Source organism: Meleagris gallopavo, chromosome 15, assembly GCF_905368555.1.
Source record: "Meleagris gallopavo chromosome 15, MGAL_WU_HG_1.1, whole genome shotgun sequence".
NCBI classification, from domain to species: domain Eukaryota; kingdom Metazoa; phylum Chordata; class Aves; order Galliformes; family Phasianidae; genus Meleagris; species Meleagris gallopavo.
Genome location: NC_139418.1, coordinates 4,988,708 through 5,015,266, shown reverse-complemented (window position 1 = coordinate 5,015,266; position 26,559 = coordinate 4,988,708). Strand labels below are relative to the sequence as shown.

Sequence of the window (26,559 nt, the reverse complement as noted above, 5' to 3'; positions counted from 1 at the left end):
GTATGATGTGATTTATCTGTACTATTCTCTAGTCTAATTAAAGATTAAAAATCTGCCACAGAATACAAAATCATAATGTGATTCTACAATTCCATCGTTTTGTAGCATCTTAAAAAGCACCATTAGCCAGTTCTTACAAGGGAAGTATTTGGAGGAGTCTGGCTATCCTGTGCTTTCCCATGGCTTGGCCTGCAGTGCTCTTTATTTCCCCAGACTCAGTTCCCCTGTAGCGGTGCTGCCTTAGTGTCCTATGTACGAGTCCAGTGAACTTGTTGGAAAAGCTTTTAAGTGCTTCGGGAGGCTTTGGGTCAGGTCCAAAAATCACAGCCATTAATCCCACGCGTTGCCGTGTGTTCTGAACAAAGGATGTTTTGCTTTTCTGGACACTCGATGTATTCTTGCTCTGGCAAGGCAGTAAATGCTGCCTCTGAATACGTATGACATTACGGGACGATTTCCCTGTGAAACAGGGGCACAATGTGTCAAGACCTTTAACAGTAAACCTATGGGTGTTGCAGCGCTCATTACTAATAAGCCTTAGAGTTTGGAATACAATTGCAGAAGAGAGAAACTAAATGTTCTAGCTAAATTATTAGTCTTTTCTTTCTTTGAAAGACTGTTCTGAGAAACTTAGTTTTGTCATGCTTGCAGTGCTGTGTTCTAGCATAGGCTTTTAAGGAAATTCTTTTTTGCTGGTATTCAAGTACTCAGTTCTGCAGAGGAGGTCATCAGTCCTTGTAAATGAGAAATTTTGTAATGGATTTGTGCAAAAGAGCAGGACGTATTTATTTCCTTTTTTTTTTTTTTTTTTTTTTTTTTTTTTTTTTTTTTTTTTTTATGTTACCATTCAGGCAACCAGAGAGCCTTTCTACGGCCTTTTTTGACAAAAAGGCCCTCGTAGTATTTTTAAAGCAGATTAGAAATAATCCTTCTGCATGACCTTCCCCAGGTGACCTCCTGGTTTGCTGCTCTTTAATTGGTCACTGCATCATGAAAGCGACGTTTTGCTGTTTAATATGGTGTAAGGGAACTGGCAGTGTGTCGTTATCTGTGCTTTGTCACCAGAGAGAAGGCAGTTCAGTACGGTTTTGTATGAGACACGTCTGGAGAGCAATGTCACTCCGGTAATGATATGCTCAATGACACTGCAGCAAATGAAAGCAGAAGAGAAAAATACAATGAAGAGAGTCCTAAAAACTTCTTTTAGGTTAATACTTGATGTATAATTATTTAGGTTGATTCCCTTGTTTACCAAGTAATTATAACTTCAAAATCTGTTTGGGTTAGCATTTAGCTTCTCTCCATCCAATGGGATCATAATATTGATGGAATGTGTATTAGACTGTTCTTCTGAGAAAAAGTAATTAAAAAAATATCTTAATTATTCTTGATATGATAGTAACCTACAATAAATTATGAAATGAACTGTTCAAACAAAATATCCCAGTAATGTGCTTCTCTTCCTTTGTATACGAAAAATGAAGTCAAACCTGCTTAATTTTACAAGGTTTTAATTAAATTAAGGGCTTCTAAAATAGCATAAATTATGAAAGTGAAGCATGAGCAGTTTAGTTGGTGTTGGATTAAAAAAAAAGTCTTGACACCAAAATTTTAAACAGAAACATTAAAGTGGCCTTCAACAATGACTTGAGGATTAGAACTGTGGATATCAAGAATTAAAGGGTTTTAAAGGAATAATCTTTCTGTTTTGGTTATTACAAGCTAGTACTGATATATTTGACCTAAAGGAAAAGCTTTTTCCTTCAGCTGTGTAACATCTAATAGCTTTTATTGTTGTTCCCATTATAAAGAGAATGTCTGCAAATGAGTGCTTGAATGTTTGCTTTTCTTCTTATTTAGCTGTAATAACATTGACAGATAAATACTGAAAAGTAATTATTATTCCAACTTAATAGGACAAGCTTGTTTTTAATGTGCAGACTTCCTAGATTTCAGAACAGGAAGATTTATATCCTAAACTGCTGGTTGCTGTTAACTGTCTTTTGAGGCTTCAAACGCCATATATGTAGAGAAGCCAGGAAGCTACCTAAGTGTGTTCTATATTGTACTATAAGCAGCTGAAATGACAAGGTAGATTCACAGATATTCTTACCTTTCTAGGCTGCTATAATATATGGGATCTTAACATTCAGTTGATACAGCCGTTATTTTCAATATTCAAAAATGCTTCCACTAAGCTTTCTGAAGTGTTTTATTTATGGTATACCTGCGTATTGGGCATGCAGACATGCAAATACACTGCAGGAGAAGATCTGAAATAAAAACGTTATTGACGTTCTCATAGAAACTGGAAAAATACATGAGATCAGTTTCTGGCCACTGGAGCTGAGAAGTGGTGCAAGGCTTCAAGTACAGTTCTGAATATTTTCAGTGAAGAAAGTCTGTTCAGTGTTCTGGAAGTTGTGATAAATTGCCTTTTTTAACAAATTATTATTGTATTCGTGAGTTTGATGTTATTTCTGTTTTAAAAGAAAGCATAATTAATATATATTTATGGGTGCCCTTTCTATGATACAGACACAAATACAAATATTTAATAGAAGTGTTTTGTATGAAAGACAGACTCAATTAAGTTTATTCCAGAAGCACTTTTTCAACTGTAATATATTTTGAAAAGCTATAGAATGCTGAAAAATGATTTCAGTATCTCATTTTTCAAACATGATGAAATTTGTAGAGCTCTCAGAATGGGAAGATAAGGAAGGAAGAGCCTTTACTTTCTTTTTCCTGCTCCTCTCCCACATATGGCCTTAAATGCCACTGTTGATGCCTCCTTTCAGCACTTGGTCTTCCCAAGAAACGTCGTCAGGCACTTTCTGTTTTGCCCAGGAGACAGGAGGCATATGCAGAAGTGATAGATTATTTAAAAAATGCTATCTAAAAATAAGGATAGTTTCAGCACAAGCTTGATCCAGTGCTGTGCATATCTATTTATTTCTAGATGAAGATAAAAACCAGCTGGATTTTTTTTTTTTACTGTTTGTTATCAAAAATGAATTTATCTTGCTCGTTCTAAAACAAATAATAATGTGGTGCTTCAAGTCTCGTGCTGCATTCTGTGGGCTCGTGCTCACCGAGGAACAAAGGCATGAGCAGGTCCCAGCTGTCAGCAGCCAGTCTGCCGCCCTGCCAGTGGTGACCGAAGTCTGGGGACCGTGAGTGGTGCATCACCCAGCCTCTGCTGCTTTTCTCTTTTGGAAAGAGCGTTTTTGTTTTGTTTCTGCTTCCCATCAAGAGGGTTGTTGTTAATGGACGAAAATAGCTTCCATGTGAATGTCATAAGAAGCAATGAGGTAATCATGCTTTCTAGTGAGGCAGCAGTTAAAAAGCATCTCTGGCTTTTTAAAATATATTTTCCGTTTTCTGTTGGTTTGTTGTTGTTGTTGTTGTTGTTGTTTTTTTGGGGGAAAGGAGGCAGCAGAGGATATTTAATTGATATCTTTCCTAATTGTGTGGTATCCAGAGAAAAGGAGTGCTTGGTCACTGTTTTGCTTACTCGGTGGCTCTCTTGTCCCCCTCTCCTCATAATGATATTCAGACTGTGAAGGGGTTGAAATATCAACATCATATCTGAAGACAAATTTACATTTCACTCCAAACAGCATAATTTAATGAAGGTTTTATGCTGTTGTGGATACTTAATTATGCCAGAGGCAGAGCTGAAATTTAATATTGTTCTGCATGCAGGGAAGATTTACTAGTAGCTCATTTTCAGAAGTCCTCTAAAAGGCTATTGCTTATGCAGGGTTCTGTTGTTGTCTTTTACAGCAGATTGGAACAACCCGAACTTTCATAAATAGAATTTAATTTTAATTGTTAAGTGAAGATAATACGTTTTGGTTTACTGATTATTGAGAAGCAGGTATCTGGATTAGCTGGATTTGCAGCAATGAGATGTGCAACATTTACTGCCCTTAGTAGATACATCTTGACAATCTATCCGTGAATAAATATAATCATTCAGCTTTACATGATGATCATTTTCTATATAAAGCATGACTACAGTTCAAAAATTATTACAGAGTACACCTTTTTTTTTTTTTTTTTTTTGGTCTCTTGTTACAGCTCCTCTCTTGCACTGCATAATTCTGCAATTTCATTCTTAGCCTCCATGTTCTTCATAGTAAATGAAACTATACCACTTCAAGACATTGCTTTCTCAGTTTAGAGTGACTGCATCTTGTAACTTGGAATAGCACTAAGAGAGAGCAGTAGGAGATGGGGTATCCCTTTCTGTTTGGGGATTGAGGACCACTGTGAGGGTTCCCATTCCAAGAGCCTGAGGCACCCGGGACATTTCCTGACTTCAAAAAAACATATGTATGCAAAATCTGCTAGCACTCAGAAGCTGTCAGTAATCAGAAATATTGGTTGAGCAAGACTTAGATGTGTTGTACCGTACTGGCTGTGATGTTTGGTGGAGGTGAAACATCCAAGTTTACATGCTTGTAGGTGAGAGCTGGAAGCCAAGTGGGTATCACTGCTACCACAGGCTTTGCTGCTTGGTGTGTGTTTCTTCCGTGGATCACAATTGGTCTTTATTCCTGGGTCGGAAACAACAGTTGGTTCCACCTGCCACAGCATTGCCATTTTAGATGGAGTCTCAGGTTTTGGAGTCCCTTAAGCAGATGCAGCCTGGGTGCTTGTGGTTGCTTGTACTTTCCCTGTATTTTCTCTTCCTGGACCAGGGTCACTAGACGAAGTACTCTCAGTGTTTGTCTGGGGCTGTGGCAAACAAATGAGTTTGAGTATGCTGCAAAGAAGCACATTAAATATATACCTGATAGTGATGTGAAAACATAAACAGGAGTTCTGATGGTAAAGTTATTTGCTGGTTGTCTTTATCATTAACGTGGATAATGTAAGTGATAATTCAGTGAAACAAACATTGATATGGTTAATTATATGCTAGTTAAAAATGACGATTTATGTCTGACTCATCCAGTTACAGTATGAGTTATGATTGTTGTTTTTTCCCTGTGCCCACTGGCCATTCCTATTCTGTTGGCCAGGCAGCCATGTGCCTTGATGGACTGTTTTGCTTTGTTCAACCGGATTGGAAAGAACCAAGTTTTCCAGTGGTTCAGACTCTTTCTTTCTAAGGAATACCTTCTAAACAAATCTACTGTCCTTTTGGGGAGATTTTTTTTGTTAATTAAAAGCTCATCTCATTTAAATATATACAGGTTCATGCCTGATAGCTTTTCTAGTAGTAATTTCTTATCACTTAGAATCCGAATAGAAAAGTTCCTGAGTTTTAGATGTCCAGCTTGTTGTCACTGGGTAAGGGAATTAGACTGAGTGAGTTCAGCTGGGGAAACATCTGCTGTAGTTACAAGCTGATTGCTGGCTTTTGGCTGCACTCAACTTAAAATTGTTCCGTGGTTAAAAGAATCCGGTCTGGTTATTTTATAATTGAAATCATGACTCAGGTGCCAAGTCAGAAAGCAGCTTTCTGAAAGATAAAGAAACTTTCTTCTGTGTTTCATTATTATTTAAACTGTTGATGGGGGATTTCTTGGCAGTGGCATCTTTCAGCACAGCAGAACAGGAGCGGTGTTCCTCAGGCTGCAGTGAGGATCCCTCAGTTCGGTACAGGGGAGGAGCTGTATGACTTGGTTGCATGCTCTTTGCTTAAAACTATATTTAATTTTTGCCCTTTACCAACTGGGGGAGCAAACAAGTTCCCTACTAAGTGTTTGGCTGTTGCTCCAAAACAGAAGTATATACTAGGCGTTTCAATTAAAAGAAGCCCTGTAGCAAAATGTGTTAGTCACAGGCAGAGGCCAAGTGTATCATTATCCTGTAGCAAGAGCAGTGAAGATAATGAATGGCTGAGGACAGTGGACAATGAGAAGTGAAGCATGACATGTTGGTGTGCTGTCAGTGGAGTATGAGCATGCTTTGCATTAGGAAGTGCTGAGAAATTAGAGGGATGTGGCTGATCTGTGGAGAAAGAGTAGAAGGTAGCTTAATGGCATGTAGTAATATCGAGGCTTCTAATGCTTTTGCCTGAATAACCAAAAGATTTAAGAAAACAGCTTTGGTGTTTAATTCCTTCTTTGCTTTGAGACAAACAGAAGTTGTTTCCAGGCTTCTAAAGCATTTTACTTTGAAACAAAAGAAATTTAAATCCAGAAGGGACTTAGTCTGGTGTACTATTCTTTCCTATAAAGTATATCCTTTGTATAAACAGCTTAGGTGATAAGCGTGTTATATTGGAGTTGGGACTTCAACAATTACACTGGAGAAGTGGCAAATCTCAAAACCAGTATTATGTGTGTGATCTTCCTTGTTCGTACTGAGCTCAGGATTCTGCTTGTCGCAGCTGCTAAGCATCTTCCTGAAATTAGAACTGCAGAGCCAGCATCCCACTAGTGGGCGAAGAACAGACAGCAGCAGTCAGAGCAACTTGCACAGAGAGCAGAGCTGGAGAGATGGGAAGAAAGAGAAGGGTGGCCAGCAGGTTGAAGGGAGCGCAGCAAAGTGCTTATTTAGCAAGCCAGGAGGACTTGTTATTTAGTAACTGCCTGTGTTATCTACAAATCTGGAAAAATGGGCAAGAATAGTAATGGTTATGTATTTTAATAGGGCACTAAAAGGCAGCTGAAAGTGCTGAGACAATACCTACCTTAAATCCGTGATTTTTATGTTAACGTTGTCGTTCAGATTGCTGGAGCATGTAGCATGTTTATCTGCATGCCACTTGTCTAAAGCAGCACAGTCTTCAATAACAGCGTACTGCTCTTGAGTTTCTAGCTGTTGTAAAAATGTATTCGAGCATTACTACAGTTTAAAACAGAACAAATGCAAGGTATATTTTCTGTTCTGTTTAGAGGAAGCAGAACTTGGATGTGTCCCACTTGAATATAGAAAAATACAGTACGCAATAGGTACTTATGAAAGTGGTATTAGAGAGTGCCACCTATTGCTAGAAAAATAGAAATAAAGCTATTTTTACATGTCTGTCTAAATGGAGCAGAAAAGTAGATGGTACCTGCTCATCTTTCAATCATTTCAAGGTCATTTTTGCTACGTAGAGGTGAGTTTGACCTTGTTTTTATGGCTGACTCCGTAGTTCTAGTTAACATCGGGGCTACCTTAGGAAAAAAGGTGGATGTATTATGCTCTAGCATCAGAGATGCTGCAGTAAGCTTCTGTTCATGAAGACTTGTAACAAGTGGCACATGACTGAATATCACTGGCTATATTTTGGATAAATATATTATCTGATTTTTTTTTTCTTTCCTATCTTTTTAATTGATGACATTACATTTTATGCAGTGGAGCCAAAAAATACAGTGATCTGGATTCATCAGCATTAGCTTACCATCCTTCATCAATTCTTCCAATGGACAAGTATGAAAACTGATTTTTTTTCACCTGCCCTTTGAATAATCATATTTGTTTTATTATAGAAGCCTAAGTAATGCTAATGGTAAGAAAATAAAAGATTTATAGGGGCAACCTCTGTCCAATTTCAAGTATGTTTCCTAGCATTATTAATCCATCTTTCTGCCACTGACTGTTCATCTGTACTGGAGAAACACTCTACCCTGGAAAAAGATGTACATTTTGAACTTGTAACTTTAAGGGAAATAATAACTGCCTTCTCCTTGTAGCTTTCCTCAAGAAGGTTCTAGATGGCATGTTAAGATTGGGAAAGGATGGAGCATGAAAGTGACCTGCTCTTCCTCAGGTTTGGGTGGGTATCTCTCAGGCGTTTGCTGCTACCTCAGCCAAAGGGCATTGCTTATTTGGAACTGTCCTCCTTACCCAAAGGAAAACGGATCTCCTGCTACTGCTGCTGAGATTCTGGAGAAACAGATGGCTGCAAAGCTTAAGAGAATCAAAGAAAGCAGTGCTCTCCATTCTGTAAGCATCTGTAGATTCAGAGAAGATTCAGGGGAAATAAAGAATGACCTATGCATCTCTTGACCAGAGAAATGATGAGTAGAAAACTGACTTCATAGTCCTAGTTAAGTTCAGGGCTGAAACCTAATTTAGCTAAATTGAAAGTCTTTACTTATTGATTTGTTGTTTTTTGTTGTTTTTTTTTTTTCCACTTCCTTCAAATGATGTGTAGTTTCTTTCCAGTTGCATCTTACGGCCCACATTTCAGAGGTCACTGTTTTATTCTTTATCCTTTTATCCACTGATCCAGAACACTTGCTTCTCTAAAACAGATTTTATTTATTTATTTTTTTTTCCCCTATATATTTCTGTTTAGCCACTCTGTCTCTCATTCTGAATGCTGCAGCAACCAGAAGCAGCATAAAGCCTTTAGCAGCTACATTCTGTAATATGGAAAAGGGGAAGGTTGTAGCTGCTTATTGACTCACTTCACTTCACCAATTGATTTTCTATGATCCCTCTTCTTGAATCTCCATACTGAGCATCAGCATCCCGTGCTCATCTTGAGCACTCTGTCTACGTAATGTCCCTGTGCCTTTATTTTGTGTTTGTAGATACTTACTCTCTTGGTGTTCCTTAGCATAGCTCCACCTATTTTGTTGTTTTCTTATTCATCAATCTGCCTGTCACCCAGCCACAGAGTAGTGCCAGCAAATTTTCAATTCCTACTGGAAAGTTTCAGTCTCCATTACAGTTTTTCTTTGTTCAGATCCTGTTGACAAATTCTGCCTATTTATCACTTTCTGTTCCCTAATGTGCATCTACAAGTCGGTACGTAGTTATATTAGGAGCTCCTCATGGCAGGAATCCAAGTTTGTTAAAATGTCTTGTGATAAATACTGAAAAAATGATAAATTAAAGATGAAAGGTATATTACCTGTGCTAATGGACAACTTCATTTTTTAATGGAAACTTTAATGTCTACCAGAAACAGACACAAGATATAATGAAAGAAAAATATTTTTCAGCAATTGTGCATCTTTGTTGTATGTATCCCTTTTTTAAATGAAGATTAATGTTTTAAAAAAACAAGACATACAGAATGTATGAGGAAAGGCATCTTGAATCATGTCCTTATGGTTAACGGTGGAGGCAGCAGATGACAATTCAGCTTGAAAATGAGAATGGTGCTGAAGGCTGTGGTCTTAAGCCCCTTTGGATTGGATATCTTCCTTCAAACAGTGAGGATTTGTTTTTTTGTTTTTTTTTTGTTGTTTTTTTTAATTAACGAAAATAATTTGTCAAATATTATTTGCAGTGTGCGATGTTTTGCTTGTGTCATCTTCTATAAACTGTGTATCTGTGGCCAAACACCATTGTACTGTGGAAAAATTTGGGAGTTAGAGGAAGAAAAAAATGCTCTTGATGTAGTTTAAGGTATGAATTTATTGAAATAAGTTAGATTACTCTTATCGTAGAATCATTTGCTTACGTGTTATGACCTTGTATCATCTAAAACTGAACATAATGTGCTTATGTTAAAGTTGTCCATTTAAAACCTTTCCCCAAAGAGGGTGTTTCTTATTTCTTTTCAGTTGTGTTTTGATTTATTCTTCTAATTAAAAAGCAACTGAAGTTAGAGAACACTGCAACCTATTGTTTGTGGGTTTTTTTGTTTTTTTTTTTTTTGTGAATGACAGTATAAATGACTTAACAGCACTAAATTGTACTCTGTTTCCCCTCTCAATGCAATGCTGGTATTATCTTATAATACCACCATGTGATTTTTTCTGCTATTAACGTGTTTAACAGCAGATGGCAAATTTTATTAGGATGGGAATGGTCTCATACTCTTCCATTTGCCCTGGCGTAAATCAGAAGTCATTGCCTTGAAATGAGAAGATTGATTCTTGCGTAAGAACTTACTAGTGTAAATTAGGAAAGTCAAGCCTGATATGTGGTGATGTACCAAATTATATTACAGGATATTTAAATTCTGTCTCCTGCTGTGAACAGCAGGGTACCATTTTTATCCTTCCTGTTGAATGCAAAATCACTTTTCCATTTATAAATTGAGCCTGAGCAGAGCGCTCTCAGTATTGGCTGTTCCTCTGCTACTCCACACATGGAATATATTAAGACACCTGTTCATCCTTATAAGGCAAACAACAAACAAACCAAAATACTTTCCTGTAAACAAATTGTTCTGTGATTAGTGGAACTAATGAAGCTTCTCCATGTGCAAATTTCTGTCCTTCATCCCTGATCCCTTCAGTGGAAGGATTGCCTGTTTCTCTTCACTAATCTCCTCTATGATCTTCCCCTCATCCTGTTTCCTCTATAGGTTCAGTTTCCATTTCCCTCTATCCCTAAGTCCTTCTTGACATTCTTTTGGTTCTTCCTGCCCCTTGTTACCAGCAGCAGAACTTCTGGCCCTGGGTGACATGGATGCAGGCTTGTAGTCAGCAAGTAGCTCTTAGCTTCTTATTTTACCAATTTGGGCAGATTTTTCTCAGAGCTCAGAGAGATTTCATACCTTTAAGGTGGCAACTATGTTAAACTTGATAGAAGTGGATCTGTAGATATGAAAAATTTCTTTATTCTTCCCTTTTTGCTCCAGTGATGGGTCTTATTCCGACCAGTTTGTTTTGGCTAAGCTGCTGCTGTTCTTTCTCCTGTCTTTACTAGTAGTGAGAGGAAGTAGAAAATATTTGGAAAATATTTAGAAAACTTTAAACCAGGAAGCATTTGTTGGCCATAGCTACATACCATGCTGGTATTATTATGTTACAGATGGTAGGCCACTGTAGTGCTTTGGTGCTTTGTAGGTCATATCTTTTGGCGTCAGCAGTGTAAGTTTTGGATAACTGAACACGTAGCTGAAGCTCATAGTATTTCTCTGTAAACCAAGTATTTTTCAAAAGGTCATTTGAAATTCACTGTGCTGAAATATAGATACTAATTATGCTTTTCAGGTTTTCACTATCTTAAAGTTGACCCGTCCACATAAGTACAGACGTCTAAGGTTACCGTTCTCATCATAAAGGGGAAGCTGTTCAAATTTCTTGCCTATTACTGTTTAAAGTTAGTGAAGCAAGGAGCAATCAGTGTCCTTTTAAGCTCTACTTTTATCAGTAGCTATTTATAGAATCACTGTCTTAGCTTTTAATACTTGAAAATCCTATCTAAGTGTATTTATGCTCACTTAGGGTGCTATCCTATGTTCAATATCCAAATGCCTTCGCTTTTACTTGAGGCCATTAAGCTCTTCTGTTCCATTGAGTCTTTTCTACATTTTGTAAAATGAAAGCATGCACGGTACTTTTTTTTTTTATTTTTTTTTTATCAGTATGTATGTAATGGAAATGTCTGCAAGTTCTAAAATTGTTGAATTTGCTCAGTGCAGGGCAGTGGCTATAAAGATGTCCAGGAGCAGAAGAATTATGCTGTGCTTGTTAAGATGGCATTCTGCTTGGCCTCGCAGCACAAAATCTCTTGGTGAATATAAAGGCTATGCATTACTTTCCCAAAGGTGTATTAAAAAAAATAATTAAAAACGTAATTTTATCTTAGTAAATTCATAGAAAAAAAACTCTGACATGCTTGGACCTTAATAGTTAATAAAAAATATTGAGCATAAAATTAATGTAAATGAGTAAACCACTGTCAGCTAATCCTAGGTTGGCGAAAAATGTTTGTGTGGCTCTCTGGAATTAACGAACAAATGAAATTATTGCCATTAATGAGGGTCTACTGGTAAGCCATAAGCATTTTGCAAGTGTGCATATTTTACTGTTGTGTTGTATCCAGCTTAAACCCTAAGCTAAGGAGCTGAGGAGTTGACAGGTAGTGTAGAAGGCTAAGACTTGAAAAAATTAACTGAAACAGAACCTAGATAAAATAAATAAATCTGTCCTTAAATTACAACTTGTAAAATTAAACTATAAATATAACCCATACCTAAAAGGCAATTGGCAACTCTGAGTATTTGGTACTCTGTTCTTTGAAATTATTGTGGAAGCAACACTCAACATACATACTAGACTCTTATTATTATTTTGGTTTCCTTATTAAACTGTGAAATTTGCCTTATCCAGTTTCATAGCTGAGAAATTATAGGACTTGGAAAAAGAAATGAATTATTAAAATATTTAATCATTTAGAAATATGGTATTTTAATTTCTTTATGTATTTATGTACATCATTCTGTAGAGGTAATTAGGAAAAAAATGACCCCATAAAAAGATTTATGAATTTCTCTAAACTGCTTAATGAGGCCTAATATAAATCTGAATTTCAAATCACATTAGGGTTGTATGCCCTAATTCTTGATGACAGTTCTGGCTTGCCACTCAGTTGGCCTTTTATTTTGTGTCACAGATTAACCAACCATGTGGTTTTATGTCACTATTTTATTAGAGCGGTGCTATACTCGAAAATTGGAAATACAGTTTTTTAATTAAATTATTTATTTAACTTTATTTACAATAATTTTCTTAGAAAATACAATTCACATTCAGGAAAAAAGATATAAAATGAAAGTTCAGACTAATTCAGTTAGATATTTTAAGAATAGATACGTATAAATGAGAGAAAATTCCGTTCTAATTATCTATACTTGGTAACGATACAAAGAGAAGAGTGTGGTTAATGCACACGAGCAGCAGCAAATCAGTGTTGTGGTTCTGTACTGCTCTTGAGCAGCCATTGCTGTTAACGGGTGAGTAATGTTGTGTACAGTAGAGAATGCATTTACAGGTTCTTGAGGATGGTTCTTGAAATTGTATGGTGTTTGTGTCACCTTATAAAAGAGTACGACTGTGTTTTGTAATTGAATCAATAGGGTCTAATAAAATCATGAAGGGACAAAAACCTCCTATGAACTGTCTGTGCTTTCTATGGAATGTGCTGTTTGCTGGAGGGGCATAGCATGTCTTAATGCCCTCTAAGTCATTCCATATTGAAGGTCTAACTAAATAACTAAATAAATAGTTTAATGCGCACACTTAATATTGGACTAACAGTCTAGGAAGAGTGAAAATATATCCTCTTGTCTTTCTTTGCAAATGCAAAAGCTTTACCACAAATGCTCGTAAATATCAACGAAGGTTAGCCTTTCCTGTTTGCCTAGAGGTGGAAGGAGACTGTAAGGAAAGCAAGGACTGATGCAAATGTAGCTCTCCCTGGTGGTTCCTTGCACTTGCACATTCCTGAAAAGAGAACTTTATGTCTATCTATAGCTATATTTATACATAAATATATAAATCCATTTCTTTTGGTCTTTGTGTAGTAATTTCTCCTCTGGAGTCTTTAGGTGTTTTACTTTGATGTTCTTCCTCTTGTAGCATTTGGTTTGTCTTGTGATACCTTGGAACAGAACACAGAGATCAGTAATCCAGAGGGCTGTAGTCTATCTAAGGCACTGTTTTGTAACTAGATACAGGCAAGGATAATACATCAAGCAGTGGTGGTGAATTTATTTATTTTTTTCCACTGAGCATTATTTTCCTTTAGTATTGTCAGTTCTCCTGGTCCATATGCTAAAATAGGCTTCTTCCTGCACGACGGTACTACAGCTGCTGCCTGTTAAGCACCAACATTTGGTGTTACTCCCTTGAAGCATTTTAAATTTATTTGTGGAATGATGGCCTTCTTGGTGTTTTGGGCAGCCATAGTGCTTCAGTTCAGCTCCTGCATTCTTCCTCCATGCTCTTCTGGGTACGTGTTTCAGCAGACATTTTTCAATTTTATTGCTTTTCTTTTCACTTGGAGTAAGGTTGCCGTGTCCCTGAAGATGTGAGCAAAGCTACTTCTTTGGTGTATTATGTTTTCTATTCTGCTGCGATTCAGATGTGGTTTTCATTCAGTGCCTCTTGTGAGCAATGTACTATCAGATTTTTGCCATGATCTTTTCTGTAACTGTCATCTACTGGATTCCCATTCTTACTGACTTTGGTCAGTATTTCTCCTTAAGATTTAAACAGCTGTCTACTATATAGTAGAAAAAAGGATTTTATTTTTTTTAATAGAAGTCTGATTGGATGTCAGTTACCAAGTGGTACAAAACTTATGTACTTGAGAAATAATTTCTTTTGTTGTTGTTGTTGTTGTTGTTGTTGTTCTGCAGTTCTAATATATTGAAACACTTGTTTATAATTTCACAGCTCTTAAAAGCTTATTTATTTTTATGATTATTCATTAGCAAAAAAGTCAGTTAATCTTCATTTGCTAATTTACCACGGTCTTTCATATCTTTGGCTGGCTAATGGGAAGAAGAAATCATATTTTTTCTTTTAAGTTGGGTGTAAAAATTACACTCTTAGTTCTGTTATATGTATTTATATCAGAGTGAGGAAAAGCATATCTTGAAAGTCTTACTATCTATCAACTGCACAAAGTTTTGATCAATATTGCTTTAAGTAATTAGTATTTTTGTTAAATATCAAACGTAATACAAATTCTAGGTACTATTTCATTTGTTTGAATATTTGGTAATTAATAAAGCGTGAGGTGATATACATTTCTTAAGGATGGTGACACTGTCTACAGAATATAAAGTTTGGTGTGTACATGGGAAGTAAATCAACACCAAGTTGTAGATTACATTTTGTAGATATTGCCTACATTTTTACTTATCAGTAGACTCTGCAGGCCTCAATCTGTCTTTGCTGAAACTTAGAAGTAATCGTGGAAGTTTCTCAAAAAAGAACAAAAAGCTGGATGAAAAGGGGTTCAAAACATGGGCAAAGTCTGTAACTTGAATTTGCCATGGCCTTTGGGTGAAATTGGTTAATGATGCAATCTTCTTCCTCACGACACTTGTTTTATTCAGTGTTTTGAGCAGATGTTTTCTAGGAATGAAGTAAACTTGCGAAGTTGTTGTAAGATCATGGGTTTTTGTTGTTTGTTTATTTGTTTTCTTCTGCTGCTGGGGTAAAGTGAGTGAAGTAAAGGATTCAGGAAGGGGTGATCTTATATGCAAGTGGCCTTGCTCTGCAGTCCAAGGGGTTGATCATCAAAGGCTGGTCATGGCATTCCTGCCCTATGCACTCCCCGCAGCACTGTCTGAGGAAATATGGCTGTGATGTACACAGTAAACACTCACTTGTTCCTTAGTTACTGAGTATTTTAATTTATAAAAACATTTGTGATTCTCAGCTACGGTTGAAGGCACCTAGAGCTGTTCCGTAGCATACAAAGTGCTGCATAATACTAAATGCTATGAAAATTGAGCACGCGGTGTTAGCAGTCAGTGTCTTCAGTCCTTCTGTGCCACGTGCCATCCTGTTATGGAACAGTTGGTGCCCAGGTGCTGTGCAGATGGAGGCAGCAGTGGGAGGCAGGGAGCAGCTGGAGTGAGCCTGCCATGTCTGGAGGAGCAGGGAAGTGCTTGGTGATGGTCCGCGGGTGAGAACCTGTCCTTAGTAGTCTATTGACTGACCGTGCTACAAAATGAAGTCTGTAACAACTGAATACACCTTGTGTAGAATTTGCAGTTGCCTTTTTTGTTCTTGTAGCCACGGTCTTTCCATTCTATTGTCATTGCATGCTTAATCTAAAACCTGCATCTTAGAAATACAGCTCAATTAATTAAATCGTAAACAAGGGCAAGAAGAGTGACAGCATGAAGTGTGCCAAATACTCTGATTGCTGATAGGTGCTGTATGGGAACAGCTGAGTCCTGGCCTGAACCACAGATTGAGCACCTGGGGAAAGGACCCGGTCAGCCCTGGAGCACAGGTGAGCAATTCAGCTGTGTGACCAGAGGGGCAGCAGCCTGGCTGCACCTCTCTTGGACCTCATTTAAGGGCTTTTTGCCATGGGGAAAGGATCTCTGCCTGGAGATCTTTCCTTGGTGAAGCCTTCCTTGTGAACATAGAATCTTCTGATTCAGGGGAGCAGGTGAGCAATCTTCTTCCCTTCCTTTATAGCACCTTTCTATTTATGCTTTAAATCATACTGGTTTGTCCAATAGCTACTTGTGCAATCTCAGTAGCACTGCTGGGTTATTCTGTAAGGATCATCAGGTCTTGCAGCCTATGGCAATTACACTCAGAGTAATTAAAAAACTCTTTAGTTAACCCTCTGTCTGCTTTTATGCTGTGGACTGTTATTGTGGGAACTAGCACTATTGATATTGGCTGGAATGTATACACGACAGAGAAGTGGATGAAGTACGGTAAATATTTTTTCTGCATGCCACAGTGTATAGAGCTGACTGGAACATTCTGGAGCTGCTTGTGCTCTGTGTGTGCAGCCCTGGCCTCTTCTCGCAGGGGCCCTGTAGCTCATGCTACCAGCACTTGCATACAGGCCCCCAGTACAATTACAGAGTAAAAGTATTCTTTCTTAAACTTCATACACCAGTATTAAAAACAAAATACTGAAATGTATGATACCTCCCTCCTCTTCCCCCCCCGCACGCACATACACACACACACACAAGATTTAGCCTTAGTTACGGTAGGAGAAGTCTGAAATTAACAGTTCCATCCTTTCTACCTATGTTATTTGTTTTGCTGTGTTGTGTTTGTTTGCACCTGTAGATGTACGCAAATGTTTCTCACATGTCCTCTTCCTGAAAGGGGCATTGAGGATAAAATATTATTAGTTAGGATTTAGAGAAGCATTTCAGCTTGTCAGATGGCATTTTGAGCCATTCTTGATGACAAGCAATAATAGAAGAAAAAAAAAAACGGAAACTTTGTCCTATCCAGTCCCTTGCTGTGTGAGAGGTTTTATGTGGTGTAGTGCTGCCCTGTGGCCCAGCTGGGGCTTCCTGCAGCCACGTGCCTTGCTGATGGTCAGCACCTCTTCGTAACAAGGTTTGAAAACCTGTATAATGTCATCTTTTGTGAGGGTTGGAAGATGATACCACACATCTGGTTGGCAGTTTTTTTGTAAATTTGATGAAAGGAGGTTTTAGTATTTCTAAGTTCCTTTTTTTTTTTGTGTGTGTGAATTATCAGTGTTTGCATCTCAGTATAATCTGGTGTTTTCTTAAGAATGTTTCCTTTCTGAAGTCTTCAGTCACTGAAATAGTGACACTCGAACAAGGAAAGTATAAATGAATTAGCAATTATAAGTAAATACTCAAAATAGCACAGAATTACCAAAGCAGTAAGTTTGTAATAACAGTATAATTTGCATTGAGGCACGGGTAGCTGGGACTGCACTAAGACAAGTAAGCATACTCGTGAAAATAAGGAGATTATGGATGTAGAGACTGCCTTCGAATCCCTAATTAGTAAGGTTATCTATATTTCAGCTTTTGCATTTGCAAATTAAAAGCACTGTTTGTTTCACATTGATTCATATCTTAGATGATCCTGTGCCGTGATTCTGGTCTTAAAGATTTTCCGTGTTACTAATGTACTATGCGTATCGAATTCTTTGTCTGATTTAAATAATTGATGGTTTATGGAAAGTTGTTGGCCTGAAATACAATTATGCCTATTCATTTCCAGAGAGATAGACCTCAGCAGTTAAGTAGTGCTGGTAATCAAGCTTCTTTTTTAACCAAAACCAAGTACCATTAATTCAGTGAAAGCGGTAGATAAGCTAGCAGTGTTAAATACTCCCAGTGTTAAAAGAAAATTTCACACATATCAGTTGGAAAGATTAGCTTGTCTTCATGTGTTTTGTATGTATTTGCGAAATGTTTGGCTGTAGCGTTGATGGTTTGTTTCTCTGTTTCCACCTCCAGCCAGCGGGGATTTTATTTTTTTCAGTGGATAGGTGTCAGCTGTTTGAATTTACTACTCTGTATGACCAGTTATTTCTTCATTGAAGTAGTTGTTATTTGAATCTTGTTGCTTTGATTTGAAATGAAGGATAGAACCTGGTTTTCCATGTAATCTTACTGGTAGCTGTGACTCTAACTAAATAGTTTCACAGACACATTGCTGAAGCTCTGGATGTTCTGGGTAATTTCTTCTTTTGAACAGCACTGAGGGTATTGTATTTTCGGAAAAAAATGTGGGAGCCAACAGGCAGGATAAGAGACTGCAGTCTGAAAAAGGGAAGCATAAATTGGGCTGTGGAATTGTGACATCTAAGATTACTGTAAATTAAACTTTTCACAGTCAGGACATCTGGAGAAAAAAATGTATTGATCTAAGTTTGGGGAGTTACCAGCAGGATTAGTGTGCTTTTTCTTCCTTTGGGAATTGAGTAGAGAGGACATGGTCAGTTCACATCTGTTAGATTTAGCAATGTGTAAGTTAAATGGCTAAGGAAACTATTTGGGTGGGTGTCTGCCTAGGTTTGAGGCAGGGAAGATGGAGGGTCATAAGGAGAAGATGCTTCTAGAAGTTGAATTTTCACATCCCAACGTGGCTAGGTAGTGATACTCTTTTTGGCATTTAAAAGCTGTAAGAGTACCAAAATACTTTTAAAGGCTTTGCTCATGTCTAGTGTTAAACAATTCATTTTTCTGGAAATTATAACGTTTCTTTTTCTGTTTTTCCTGACAGATCCTTTGTGCTTTTCATTGTCAAGTGGATTAAGAAGTCTCTCACCTGGTGAGCTGTAGACATCACCCAGTACGATTGCAAAACAGCAGAACAGAGAGCACTGCCGATCTCTCCTTTCAGTGAGTAGTCATAACTTCAATTTTGTATGTTGTTTTGTGCTGAGATGTGTTCGTATTATTGACTGAAGTGCTTCCATCTATGCTTGAAAAATACCTTTCTAGATCTCTGCAGGAAAGTGTTTTTGTAGAGGAAGCAATTTGTCCCAGCACTTTCCTTTAAAGAATCTACTTCGGTCTTTTCCAGCCCAGCTGAATTGGTTCAGAATGCTTCAGAAAGAGAAATGCATCTTTTTCCTACCTACTTAGGTTTTCATTTGCTGGACTTGTCCATCCTGACAAATTCAAGATGAAATGAGGATACTGGGAATTCATTGCTCTCAGTATCAGTGTAATTTTTCTTTATTTGAGTGGGCATTTTACTCAGATTCTAAACACAACAATAATTTTATTTTTATGAATAACTGCATATCATAAGGTTGTAAGTCCTAATAAAAATGTTGTGAAAGGAAAATATAAAGAAAGAGAAGGGCCTTTCAAATTCTTCATTTGTGGTGTCTGCAACTGTTGGACACAACGCTCACTACACACCCTGTAATTTAATTATGTTGTACATATGCTGTGGGAATTCATGTAATTACATACAGTAACAAACTATCCCAGTGTGTCCTGTGGAGAAAGAAAGCTATTTTGCTTAGGGTAGCCTCCAGAGAGAAAGAAATACCTTCAGTTTATCGATTCCCGTAGAAAAGGTAAAGCTGCCTTTCAAGTAAATAAATGATGTTTGAGTCTTTATTCTCTCTTCTAATTTTTTGTAATATACCTAATAATTCTTAATCTGTTTAATTCAGTGGCAGTATTATTAAGAAAGCTGCTTGTAAGTTGACATTCACATAAAATAAACCTTTTAGTTGGAGTTTAATAACAACATTTTTAATTCTATCGCAGCTTTTTCAAAGCACAGAAAATATTTTTTAGATATGTCAAGCTCAAAATTCCAAGCCAATTCTTTCACCACACTGAACAAGTTAACACAGTATTTTACTTTATTTGCAGTAAGTCAGTTGATTATCATATTTTTTCATATAAAAGGTTATTTTCTGTGTTTCTATTTCAATTTTTACACTCTCAGGGCCTGTGCTACCTACTTATGAAGTGAATTATTTTAAGAGGCTGTATCTCTGAATTCTTAAAAAAAAAAAAAAAAAAAAAAAAAAAAGTTGTTCTAAGTGAAAATGGAAATGAGAAAAACAGAAGTGCTTCACTATGTGATTACAAATAAGAAAGTGTATGGGGCTGCTGAATCACGGCCTGGACCTCTGATTAGTCACCTGAGGCGAGCAGTGAGTTAGCCACAGGAGCGCAGGTGAAGGCAATTCACCTGTGCTGCAGGAAGGGGTGGAGCCTGGCTGCACCTCTCCTAGACCCATTTAAGAGCTGACTGCCAGTGGGGAAGGATCTCTCTGGAGATCGGCTCCACCGGCGTCTATTTCGTGAGCCCAGGATAGAGTGAGTGTTGTCCTTTTTCTACTCCAATATAATAATTACATCAGCCAAGCTCCTGATATACTATACCGTCTGTATATCCATTGATTATACAGAAAGAAAGTACAGTGAGAGAGAGGTTTTGATTTTTCTGTTTTGCACTTCTCCACTTTCCCTTTTTAACAAGTCTGAGTTTCTTGACAGTGTTCTTTATGGGTACCTAGATTATCTAAATAGGTAATACCCCCAGTATTTTTGTTTACTATTATAAATGTATTTGTGTACTTAATGTCAAAGTTCATGTATTTGTTTTAAAGAGTCTTCATAGCCCATCTTCAAATAATTCAAGAAAAAATTCTTAGCAGTATAGTTGGTGTTGAAGAATGTTGGTCCACAAGCTCTCAATCTGTACTGCAGTTTATGAGGAAAAGGTTACAGAAGTAATTCCTCAAAATTAGGTCTTCTGTAAAAATTCCAAAACTCGCAGTTGCAAAATCCCGTGCTGAAATTTTATGTAAGTAGGGCTGGTTGAGTTACTTATTTTTGCTGCGTTTTTTTAAGGAACTTATGTCTCTGGGAGTTTTTGTTTCAGTTGAGACCAGTACTAGGTCAAGTAGTCTTAGTGCAGTAGTGGTTGTGAGGGGCAGTGTATTCTTTCAGTGAAACAGTTGCTTAAGAGGATTTCCAATTCCTCTGTGTTAGAGAACCGATTTGAGGGCCATGGGATGGGAGAAAATGCAATTACTACAAATAGATTGCACAATATATTATTACTTCAGCAAGTTTGGGGCTTTATTTCTGTGTCCCTGTGGTTTGGGAGATACTCAACCTTTACATGGTATAATCAGTTCCCCTTATCTGGGAGTTTGCTGGGTCTTCCTGGGATCTCTGGTTTTCAGCCTCTTTTAGGCTCTGCTTTTGCCTTGGGGTGTGAACCAGTGCTGTCCCTTCTTTGTTTGAGTAACTTCTCAACTGCCTGCTTTTGTGTTGTTTGTCCAGCTTCCCAGCTCTGCCTCTTCTTGCTTTTTTTTATTCTTCCTTATATAAATGATGGAGACTTGCTGTCAGTTCACAAATCTTGGCACTCATTTCTCTCAATTGTGTCCTCCAGTATCTTCTGGTGTTATTCAGGGGCCTGATGTAAATGTATCAGCATGCTTGCTAAGTTTGTAGAGGTTTTTTTTGTATGTTTCATTGTGGTTTTGTTGGTTGTTTTTTTTTTGTTTATTAGGTGAAGACTGCTGTCATTCCATTGTGGTGGATCAAAGCCTTTAGGAAATAACTATTTTAAAGAAAAAATATTTAACTTTTGATCAAAACACTGCTGGATTTCTTCTTGCAAGGGCATTCAGTTTATTAGCTTGATGCATTCTATCTATAGTTTCCTTGCCTGGGAGAGGGAAGAAAACAAAATCTCTATCACGATTGCAACTTGATAAATAAAATACTTGCACTTGGAAATGGAACCACAAAACCAGTCTTTTTCCTGTGGAACTCTTCGGGCAACAAAGAGAAAATTCCATCCTTCGTAAGCATAAAAAGTAGCTAGATCAAAACTACTCTAAATTATAAACTAATCAGCAAATCAGCGTTGTTACAGCAGCCTGATCTAGTATTAAATGTGGAGGTTGGTGGCCCTATTTGCAGCAGGGGGGTTGGAGCTTGGATATCCTTGAGGTCCATGCCAACTCAATCCATTCTGTGATGATTCTCCCATTTCTGATCCCCCAACCCCTAGACTAAGGTTTGCATTCCTAATAAGAAACAGTGCACTGGCAGAGTGTTGTTCCTTTGTTGTTCTGTTGATTTGTTTTAATTTTTACTTAAATAAATAAAATGGACATTTCCTTTAATTATCAGCAGTAGCTCAGCATGGTGGAAGATGAAGGTTATATACTTAATTAAAATGAACCATAATATGAATCATGATTACAGAAACAGAGTTAAGATGTTACTCAAGTTTTAAGCCACTGTCAAATTACCGATTATTTCTTTTAGCAAAACATATTCTGAGGGAAAAAGAAAGGTAGTGTTTTCTTTCATTTCTGTCTTGTTCTGAAGTTTAAGTAGGATGCTAGTGGGGTTTAGCGTACTTAGGTTGAGGTGGAGCTTTGAACTTATTAAGAGATAAGCCCACACGTTGGCCTTAGCACTGCATAAATCTTAGGAGAGAACTTTAGTTAGCAGCATTTAGTAAGGCGTGGTATTTAATCAGAGAAAATAAATGAAGTACTACCATTTCTCAAGTTGTGTATGAATTGATGAGAAATGGGATCTTATTTTGGATAAATTCAGGTCTGTCAAATAAATAGAAGATGAGAATAAACTGACCAAAGCAGTAGGTCTGGAATGTGTTGGGCCTTTTCTGTTTATTTTATTTTTTAAAGATAAACAGAAGGATTACCTTATCTGAAAAGATTCTAGTGGACTGTGGATAGGAGAATGTAGAATGAAAGAATTGTAATGGGGGAGAAAAAGTAACTGTATAAAATTCAAAGTTATCAGTAAATGTCAAATAAGAATGTACCAGGAAAGATAACTAGGTGTTTGACGTGGTAGATTTTGATTGATTACTATGTAACATACAGAGATGAGCATTGTGAAGTAGCTGCTGATAGTACTCAGTATTTTAGAAGGATTCTCTTTGGAGTTAAGTGCAGATTTTAATAGTAGTATCTGCGTTCTGTTCCATGAAGGTTTATAATTTGTAGATTTTTTTTTTAATGTACTTCATTGGGATGTGAGCTGTTGTATGAAAGAGACTGTACAAAAAACCTGTGAGCTTTAACCTTTATTTAGCTAACTAAGGGCAGGTTTTCCTTTATGCTCTATTGTGCAAAAGAAAATTCATCTTTTGCTTCAATTGCAATACAAGATTGTATATGAAATCTTGGAGTGGAGAAACTCTGTAGATACTTAGAATAACCTAGAATGCAAACTTGAGGAAAACATGAATCTGATTGCTGCTTAACTAGAAGCTGAAATGACTTTCAGTGGCTGTCCTTGGAGAGCCCAAAAAGAAGTTACAGCTCATCACAGGTGATTGTAATGAAATTTCTCTGTGCAACTACCTATAAGCATCTGGTGGGAAAGAGGGTTTGAAGTGCTAGCTGGAGTGTTGCCCTTCGTTTACAGTTTTCTGCTCTCTGCCAGGGCTGTGTTTTCAGTACAGAGATTGTGTGTTTCTGTGGAACTGATTTTAAGTCTTACGGGAAACTGTCCATTTCAGAAGCAATTCTGTAATCTTTGGTGTAACCCTCCGTGTGTTCTTGAAGTGAGCTGCTTAAGAGAGCTTGTGAAAAGGAAAAAAATTGCAGCTGGTGTCTTCTCCTGGAAGGAAACCTGTCGTTACTTTTTCACTAGAGTTTGATGTGGCATGGCTGTGTAGGTGCCTGATAAATGTGGTTTTGGTGAAACAGAGCACACAGGTGAGGAATGAGTGGATAAAGCTGCATTTTGTTCTAGTCATTCCAGTCTAGACCTATCTTTTCTTTCATGAACAGTTCATTTTTATGTATTTAATATATACATGTATTATCTGTGTATTCTTATGTGTTTGTATATATATGTGTGTGTGTGTATATATATATATATAGTTACATACACCCACAAACTATATATATATAGTTATATACATATATTTAGATATGTATACACCTAGGTAAGATTTTCTTCTCCTCAGGAGAATTTTTCTTGCACAGTTTGCCTTTGCTTTTCCTTGAGCTGTTTGTGTTTATAGAAGTAGGTAGCAAGTCTAAACTGGTTCATTAGGCTTTGAATGTCTGTCATAAAACACACTCCAGTTCTGACTCCGTCTGGAATCAAATTACAGGTTAAATTTTTCTAGGCAAGCTATATCTGCTTGGAACGGAGCTCCAAAAACCTGGTTTCTAGAAAGAAAATATATAGAGCTAAACTGCTGTGACAGTGAGAAATCAAAGCATTCAGTGCTTACAGACGTTTTGGTATCAGGAAGAGCTACCACCATCAGTACTCCATCTGACAGCTATATATATTTGCCACTGAAGCTAGGACATGAATCAGTTACAATAAGCCTGAAAACAGGCTCAGATGTCAGCCTGGAGATGGCTGCTATTGACTGCAGGAAAGGAGATATTAGAGTGAGCAAGATACCTTTCAAGAATAAATCAGTTTTGAGTAATAGGGAGTCCTCCAAGAGTGCTAATAATGCAGTAGAAAAACATGTCAGTAGGGCATTGGAGAATGACAAGATTATGCTGCACTGTAGCTGTGCTGCAGTTCCAATAGGTATATGAGGGAAGTTGATTCATTGCACAAATAATTTTTGTTCCTCAATTCTTTTAAATTTTAAGTTGCATGCAGGGAAGGTTGTTGTTTGTTGGTTGTCCTCAAGCAATTACTTATTCTGTTTCACTGTGCCTTATGCTGGTCTGTCATTTACATAAACATGTCTCGTAATGTTAGTACATTTATAGTGACTTGAAGTAGAAAACACCATGACTAACATTGTCTGTCTTGTTCAACTATTAAAAAAAAAAACAAACACAAAATATGCCTAACCCTCAAGCTCAAGCAGAATTTTTTTTTTGTATAATAAATAGAACAGGATTCATATTTTTAGGTATATATTTTAGGAGCATCTGTTTTGCTGGCAGATGATGCCTTTTGTGACTTAACTTGTTTTACTTCCTTGGAAGTTTACTTTGGAGGTAAGGTACAGAATCTCGGTACGGGTTTACTGATAGCTGTCACAGATGCAGTGAGGTAATCCTAGTGAGAACACTGCTGTGATTATAATTGTGGTTCAAACGTGAGTTTTCTATGCATCCTAAAGAGGATGTCTTCAATATATGATGGGGTTTTAGAGTTCTGTTTTCTTGACGTGTGACATTAACTTCTGAAATGCAAGATTAATTTCTATTCAAGACAAAGGTTTTTGTTTGCTTAAAATGTATTCATTTATTCATTAGTTTTAAAGATTAGGAAATTAGTAAAATGCTCTTTGACACGCAATTACAAAAGCAGTTGCTTCCTCCTCCATCATTGCTTAACCTTTTAGTTAAGCGTGCTTTCCGTTTAGTTGAACGTGTACAGTACAAGCAGCTTTACTTCATACTGACCCAGCTTTTTATACCCTCTGGCAACAAGCTCTGTGCTTGTTCAACATGACATCAACGATAACTATGTGAATACATTAAAACAATTCACGTAATATTAGAGAGGGTTTTTTGTGTGGTGTAAGATTGCATCTTCAGCTATACGGTAACTGTCATGTGGCCTGTGACATGGGCAGTTGAAGTTTCCCTCACTTTAGCAGAAGTCTAGTTTATTATGCAAATATCCACTTCTGACCATGAGCGTCTGCAGCTACTCAAGACATGGATGATATAGGAGTGTATGTGTGTAGGCATCTTCATTTGTTCTGCTGTGTTATCCTAGAATGAATATGCAGAATATATTGCAGTGACACAATCACAATGCAAAAAAAGAAGCACAGTGATGTTTTGTTATGTGATAGCTGACTGCACTGCTGGAAATAAAGCAAGTAGTTAAATCCAAAAGGAACAAATGTTCCTTTTAAAAATATTTTAAATATTTGCTTTACCTCATTTTTTTATTCAATCTCCTTAGCAACAGAAACATCTGTTTCTTTTCTCTTAGTCATTACATTCAAAGAAAGTAGCTGCTTCAAATATAATGAAAGCAATTTCTGTGAATTGGGTAGCTATTAATTGTTGCCAAGATGTTTTATTATGATAATAAGACATGCAACAATTGGCTTTTTTTTTAATTGAAATATAGCTATCTATTTAACTTGTGCTGGTTAGGTGAGCTATAATCCATCTGCTTTTAGGCTGCATTTATTGCATGACCTTTTTTGCAACAAAGACAAGAGTGAGCATGACTGTTCCTAGTATCTCTAGGAATTATCTGTATTGATGTGTGGATTTTTTTTTTGCACCTAGTGTTTTATTTATTTACAGCTTCAAATGAGATTGTCAGAGAGTTTGCCGTGAAGACAGAGGACTAAATATGCATGGACCTAGAAATGCATATTTTCGTATGTCAATCTGGAATATGAAACATAGAATTATTGTAGATACGAGCTTTGTGATGCTCTTGCTCAAATTACTTCATCTCTTTCTGGAGATATTGGTATCAATTTAAAGCTGTTATTTTGTTTCCAAAGGGCTTCTTGATCCGTAATTCCGTTGCATAAAGCCAAGCTGCATTCCTAAATCATACACAATTGGCACATGTAAGGGAGAGAGAGTTAAGAGAGGACTGAAGGAGGACTGCTGTGTCAGGAGCCTTGCTCTGCAGCACTGAGAGGGATGGACCTTTGCTGCTAATCTTGAGTGACTGATATTTAGAGCTAAGTGCACGTGGATGGATCTGTGTACGTGCTTGTAAATCAGTGCAAAATGTGTAATTGAGCTCTCCATTGTGTGAGCTATTTTATTACTCAGATTAGTAATGGCATTGGGGAAGAAAAAGAATTTGTTCAGATGGACAAAATCAGGAAGGCTTCAGCTCGAAGGGAGCTGAGCTAGAAAAGAATAACAAGAGTAACAGGAAGGAGTCCTATAAATGTGTGAACTTAATGCAGAAGGAATTTCTAGATGGTCACGTGTCCATTGTGAAATGGGGAGAAAGTCTAGTAATTGACAGTGTGAAAGAAAATG

General features: G+C 37.2%; 1 protein-coding gene across 7 annotated transcripts in view; it reads left to right on the top strand.

Moving 5' to 3' along the window:
- Window positions 1-26,559, top strand: part of TENM2 (teneurin transmembrane protein 2) — a 1,471,143-nt gene that overhangs the window by 909,084 nt on the left and 535,500 nt on the right. For all 7 annotated transcript variants that reach the window (XM_085236695.1, XM_085236691.1, XM_085236690.1 and 4 more), the window contains one exon: window positions 18,351-18,469. The gene's annotated coding sequence lies outside the window, so the exon portion shown is untranslated. The remainder of the gene's footprint in view (window positions 1-18,350; window positions 18,470-26,559) is intronic.